Consider the following 6,860-nt stretch of genomic DNA (forward strand, 5'->3'; position numbering starts at 1 on the left):
ACCCACAGCCTTACCACCGCAAAGGAGGACGTCTTGAAAATTCAAGACGTCCTCCCCTCATTCAGACCGACTGCAAGCTCTGTGCGACCGGCTCTGAATGAGGTCCTCAGTGCCGCTGAGCCGCTGTTAGAGAGGAGGGGGCCCAAACGGAGACTGCACATAGGCCCCCTCCTCTCTTAAAACGCCCATGTGCATTAGTGCACATCTCCGAATCAGTCCCTCAGTCACATCTTAACCACAGAGCTGGCCCTAGGCATAGACAAGATACCTAGGGCATCCATTCCTGCCTAGGGCCAGCAGAGGTTTTGGGGCAGGCATGGCAGGGGCACCTGCTGCCAGCTGGGCAGAGACTCTGGCAGCTGCTATTACCGCTGTGCATCATCCATGATCGGAGCTTCAGCTGTCAGCTCCGATCGGTCCTGACAGCAGCAAACAGTGAGCGTACAGCGACGGAAGAGTCAGTGGAGGTTTGTGGAGGCAGTGCACCTGGACGGCGGCTAGTGGTTAGCGCCGGGCCGGCAAGCATCAAGCCAGCAGACGGAGGTGCCCGGTACCGCGATCAGTACGAGCTTCTGCACATGGGCAGAGGCTCATTCAGAACTATAAGTAAATGGTCACATGAGGGCTACTGCACTCGCAGCAGCTCCTCCCATGGTCCTTTGTGGAGCTCGGAGTAGCGAGTCACACCTTGCTGTACCTTGATTTGGCCGGCTCTGCAGACTGCGCTCAAGTTAAGTAAGTGTGGAACTGGGAGTGGACCAGGGTGCTGTGGTGCTCACTGCTGGGAGAGGGGTGCTCTGCTGGGATAGGGATGCTGGGAGAGGGTGGGTGCTGACACCATGCTGTTCTGGGAGAGGGGGGGATGCTGTGCTGGATGAGGGCTAGGGTGCTGGGTAATCGGTGTAGTTCTGGGTGATGGGGGTTCCTGCTCTGAGATAGGGATGCTGGATAAGGTGATGGGTGCTGACACCATACTGTGCTGAGAGAGGGGGGTGCTGTGCTGGGTGAGGGCCGGGGTGATGGGTGCTGTGCTGGGAGAGGGGTGATGGGTGCTGTGATCTGTGCTGTGCTGGGAGAGGGATGCTGTGATCTGTGCTGGGAGAGGGGTGCTGTGCTGTGATCTGTGCTGTACTGGAAGAGGGTTGCTGGGTGCTGTGCTGTGATCTGTGCAGGGAGAGGAGTGCTGTGCAATGGGGGAAGGGGCCACAGCACAGTGAGACCATGCCCCTTCTGTGAAGCCATACCCCTTTTCATGATCTCCGGGGTGGGGGGGGGGGGCGCTGCCCAAAATCTTGCCAATCTTGCCTAGGGCATTAATTTGGCTAGGGCCAGCTCTGTCTTAACATATGGCTGAAGGGGCTGCAACTGGGCTGTAACTGGACATGCTAAGCCTGATATAATCTAACTTCAGAGAGGGCGTGTCAATGGGACCACGGACTATGCAGAGTTGTGCATAGGTGTCAACATGCCTGTTTCCAGACTAATCCTTTTGACCAAAGATAAAGCTGGTTCAATTGAGCACCGATAATCATGGCAGCTACGAAGCCAAGTGGATGGATAGGAGCAGTCCACCCGTCTATTATTGTTATTATTATCATTTATTTATATGGCGCCACGTTCCGCAGCGCCTTACAAAGTACATAAACAAATAGATTGATTTACAGTGACTTACAGTACAGTACAATACATTACAGGACATGGATAATATACATTGCTACATTCGCGACCATAACACCCAGATAAGCAAAAATGCAAAGCAACCAAGTGTTAGGTGCCCTGGTAGAGAGTAAGAAGTAGATGAAGGTGGAGTAAGGAGAAGCACAAGAGGGTAGAGGGCCCTGCTCATAGGAGCTTACATTCTAAGGGGGAGGGACAGACAAACAGGGGTGAAATAGATGGGGTAGGCAGGGAGAGAGGAGTATGTAGCAGCAAGTTAGGATGACAGCTGGAAGGCTTTGATGAAGTAGTGGGTCTTGAGAGCCCGTTTGAAGGATTGAAGAAAGGTGGAGAGTCTGATGGGAGGCGGGAGAGAGTTCCAAAGGTGGGGAGCAGTGCGGGCAAAATCTTGGAGGCGGGAGTGGGAGGAAGTAATCAGTTGGCATGAGAGGCGGCATGCATTAGTTGAACGAAGAGGGCGGACAGGAGAGTGAAGGGAAATGATGTCAGAGATGTAAATGGGAGAGGAATGGCTGAGGGCTTTGTAAGTGAGTGTGAGAACCTTAAATTGGGTTCTAAAAGGGAAGGAGAGCCAGTGGAGAGCTTGTAGGAGAGGGGAGACAGATGCAGAGTGTTTTGAGAGGAAGATGAGTCGAGCAGCAGCATTGAGGACAGACTGGAGAGGGGAGAGAAGGGATTTGGGGAGGCCAGATAGGAGGAGGTTACAGTAGTCTAGATGCTTATACCTCTGCACAAGGGCAAGCATATGCACTCACTTTCATTCAACTCTGCACCAACCACTTTGGGAGAACAATCTGCCGCGCCTCAACATTCAAAATATATTGTAAGGGGTGAAAGTCTGGTTAGTGGAAGATCGGTGAGAAGGGAATTACAATGCAGGAGATTATGAATCATGAATAATTTAGCTGACATAAGTATTTCTGGCTATATTCATGCCCATTTACATCTGAGAACCCTGTGCACTGCCAACACTGCATGCAGCATTGACAGTGCGTTGAACTTTGACGCGTGCTGTGAACAGACAGCAACAGCTTTAAGTGTGGTTTGAATGTGCCTTGGCAGAGGCCGACACGCGACGATCAGAGCTCAGGTATGATTGTGCTTATGGCTCCCATGATGTTGCAACACAAAAACCAGGACACTCAGGTGACATAGAGCTTGGCCAGGCCAGGAAAGCCAATCAGTCCTTCCGTTTGAGTTTCAAATAGAGGGAATCAATTATTGGGAGCTATCCCTCCTCGCCTTGTTAATACAGATCCATCAGATGTCTGAGTTTTAGGAATAAAAGTAATCCAACTTTATAGTTTCCAGTAGCCGAACCAATACCGTCCAGAGAATATGGTACTCATATAGGAGCCCTAAATAGGACCCTTAGGACCTGATTCAGGGATGGACGCAGAGGGAGTGCTAAAATATGAAAAAGACTCAGGAGGCATCTTGTGTGTAAATACTATAGTCACCCACTGCTGGCTTTTCTGATCCGATGCTGAATCCGGAGACACAGCATCGGATCAACTGAGTGACCATCGGATGTCTGTGTAATCCCCAGGTTACTCAGGACGTCCGGGTAAATCGTGCCGCCGGGGCCAGAGAAGCTGCATCCAAGGATGCAGTCTCTGGCTTCAACACGCCCAGAAAATGGTACAACACGCCCCCGTTTTCAGGAATGCTCGCCGTCGCCGCCCCCAAATGCCAGCAACGTATCAATCAAGCTGTGGCTTTGGGGCACTGCGACAGATGTCACAGAAACTGGTCCGCACATGTGCAGTGCGGCTCCTGCGCAGATCTGCATACATCAGAGATTTACGTAAATATAGAAATGTGTGTAAATCTCTGTATTAAGTCCTTCGTATGAAAATATAACTTAATAAGTTTCAGGAAAGTAAAGGGTCAAAGTGGATGTATTTCATTTACATGCGAGTTATTTTAGTGTCATTCTCTTGTTACTATGCAGAGGTATGAGGGAGACACAACGCTGGTGGAAAGGTGCCGGCAGCCAGACAGACCCGCCTAACTTCTTACCTTGTGCGGAGCAAGCGGGTGAGGGCAGGGCATCAGGCAACTGAGGGGTGTCAGAGTCAGCGATGCCGCCGATTGCTGCTGCTCCGCGCCAGTGATAGACTAAGGGCGGAGCAGCAACCGGCAGCATCACAGCCCAGATAGGAAGCGCTTCCTGATGCAGAGCTGCAGGTAAATCATGCGCACTTTCCTCATTAGACGCATGCATGGGGAGCATTGCTTATATTCCCCCACTCACCGAGTTGTACGCTTCCTGATATGTGACTGCATCTGCACACGCGTCGGGCTCATTACTAGATATCATCATCAGTGCTGAGTGGCACCAACCGTATAATCAGTGCACAAGATACCCCTCCAGGCAGGCGCACTTTCCCTTATGTCCGGCTGTGCCCTTGCTAAACTCTTTCTCAATGAGAACGGGTTGGGTACGGGATCCTGGCAGATTTCTGTAAGTATTATAACCGTAACCCTCTCCCTAACCCTAATACACCCATCCCGCAGCCTAACCCTCCTGTCCCGCAACCTAATCCTAACTCTCTCCTCCCCTAGTGCCTAACTCTAACCCTCCCACTAACCCTAATACACCCATCCTGCAACCTAACCCTCCTGTCCAGCAACCTAACCCTAACTCTCCCCTCCCCTAGTGCCTAACTCTAACCCTCCCCCTCAGTGGCAAACACAGGATTTCTAGAGGGGGGTTTCCAAATGCTCAATTTTAGAGTGAGTCTGGACAGTACATGAAGAGGGCATAATTAGCAGTTAACCAGCTTTAATATGCATCATCAAAGTGTATTGTGTGTCATAATTCCAGCAGATACAGGACCAGCGATCACAGTAAGCCATGAGGTGTGGCAGTAGATCCATCCTGCCTGAGCTGAATGTTTTTATTTTAGATGTGGACACCATTCCAAGAACATGCAGCACTAGTAAAATTCTATTATATTACTATTTCTATTGTGGCAATGGTGTGGGCTGGGGAGGGGGGTTTCCATGCAGACAGAAACCCCCCCTGCTTTTGCCTATGCCCCTAACCCTAATACACCCATCCCGCAGCCTAATCCTCCTGTCCTGCAACCTAACCCTAACTCTCCCCTCCCCTAGTGCCTAACCCTCCCCCTAACCCTAATACATCCATCCCGCAGCCTAACCCTCCTGTCCTGCAACTTAACCCTAACTCTCCCCTCCCCTAGTGCCTAACCCTAACCCTCCCCCTAACCCTAATACACCCATCCCACAGCCTAACCCTCCTGTCCCGCAACCTAACCCTAACTCTCCCCTCCGCTAGTGCCTAACCCTAACCCTCCCCCTAACCCTAATACACCCATCCCACAGCCTAACCCTCCCCTCCCCTAGTGCCTAACACTAATCCTAACCCTATCCCTCCCCTAACCCAACCCTCTCACAGCCTAACTCTAACCCTCCCATCCCGCAACCTACATAAAACCATAGTATTCTCCCTGTGCTTGCGTGGGTTTCCTCCGGGTGCTCCGGTTTCCTCCCACACTCCAAAAATATACTGGTAGGTTAATTGGCTCCCCACAAAATTGATCATAGTGAGTATGTGCATGTGGTAGGGAATATAGATTGTAAGCTCCACTGGGGCAGGGACAGATGTGAATGATAAGATAATCTCTGTAAAGCGCTGTGGAATATGTGTGCGCTATATAAATAACTGGTAATAAAGAAATAAATAGAATTTGACAGGAGATAAGAACCACTTGGCCCATCTAGTCTGCCCCTTTTTTAATCTTTTGGTAACCTCAACCTTATATGATCCTTAGTTCTTTGTAAGGATATTCATATGCATGTCCCAAGCATGTTTAAATTGCTTCACTGTCTCCCCTGATGCGAGGGTATTCCACTTATCCACTACCCTTTCCACTAATTAATTTTTCCTCACATTTCCCCTGAAACTACCTCCCTCCAGTGTCAGTGCATGTCCTCATGTCCTAGTACATCTCTTCTTTTGAAGAATGTCTCCCTCCTGTACCATGTTAAAACCCCTGATGTATTTGAAAGTTTCTATCATGTCCCCCCTTTCCCTTCTCTGCTCCAGACTATACATATTAAGATCTTTTAGTCTTTCCTGGTAAGTTCTGTGCTGTAGGCCATGCACCATTTTAGTTGCCCTTCTTTGTACAGTCTCTAATGTATTTATATCCTTCTGGAGATTTGGCCTCCAGAACTGAACACAATATTCAAGATGAGGACGTACCAATGACCTATACAGGGGTATTATTACCTCTGTCTTCCTGCTACTGATTCCTCTCCCTATGCACCGAGCATCTGACTTGCCTTCCTCATTGCTTTGTTACATTGCTTACCTGCTTTCAGATCATCTGACATAGTAACTCCTAAATCCCTTTCCTTCTCTGTAGTTTCCATTATAATACACTTGATACTATATTCAGCCTTTGGGTTTTTGAGACCCAAGTGCAAGATTTAGCATTTTTTATCATTAAACTGTAGTTGCCACGTTTTGATCATTCCTCTAGTCTTAAATGAGAAAATATGAGCGCTAAAAATAATATTATGAAGAGAGAGTAGTTTAAAAAGAAATAAACAACCAAAGACTTGTTTATAGCCCTTTTTAGGGATTTGATTGGGAGTAGGTGGAGAGCGATGTTTAAAGTCCACTTGCAAAAGGATATGTACAAAGTTCCAGGAGGCTGGGTTGGTAATGAGGCTATTTCTCACCCTATTATTCCTTACCTCTAGGAGCTTTGGTCCTCTTGTGAAACGGAGATTCACCCTCGGTCAGCTGTGTGTTCCTCTAGTCTACCTAGGTCCTCAATCAAGAAATATGGAACGATTCACAAATTTGCATGTAATCATCACGCCGGGGCCATGCTAATCTTCTCTGTATTGTTCCAATTTTAGTATATGAGCTGCCAAAGCAAGCACAAATCTAACCCTAGCCCTCCCATCCCGCAGCCTAACCCTAACCCTTCCATCCCGCAGCTTAACCCTAACCCTCCCATCCCACAGCTTAACCCTAACCCTTCCATCCCGCAGCTTAACCCTAACCCTCCCATCCCGCAGCTTAACCCTAACCCTCCCATCCCACAGCTTAACCCTAACCCTCCCATCCCGCAGCTTAACCCTAACCCTTCCATCCCGCAGCTTAACCCTAACCCTCCCATCCCGCAGCTTAACCATAACCC

The 6,860-nt window shown here is 49.3% G+C and overlaps 1 non-coding gene across 1 annotated transcript; it reads right to left on the reverse strand.

Moving 5' to 3' along the window:
• Positions 1 to 6,493: 6,493 nt before the first annotated feature.
• LOC148453424 (U6 spliceosomal RNA) lies at positions 6,494 to 6,600 on the reverse strand. The gene has a single exon (XR_015874941.1). It is a non-coding gene; the product is annotated as a U6 spliceosomal RNA (small nuclear RNA).
• Positions 6,601 to 6,860: the final 260 nt, after the last annotated feature.

Source organism: Taudactylus pleione, unplaced genomic scaffold, assembly GCF_031769625.1.
Source record: "Taudactylus pleione unplaced genomic scaffold, aTauple2 ptg001161l, whole genome shotgun sequence".
Lineage (NCBI taxonomy): Eukaryota > Metazoa > Chordata > Amphibia > Anura > Myobatrachidae > Taudactylus > Taudactylus pleione.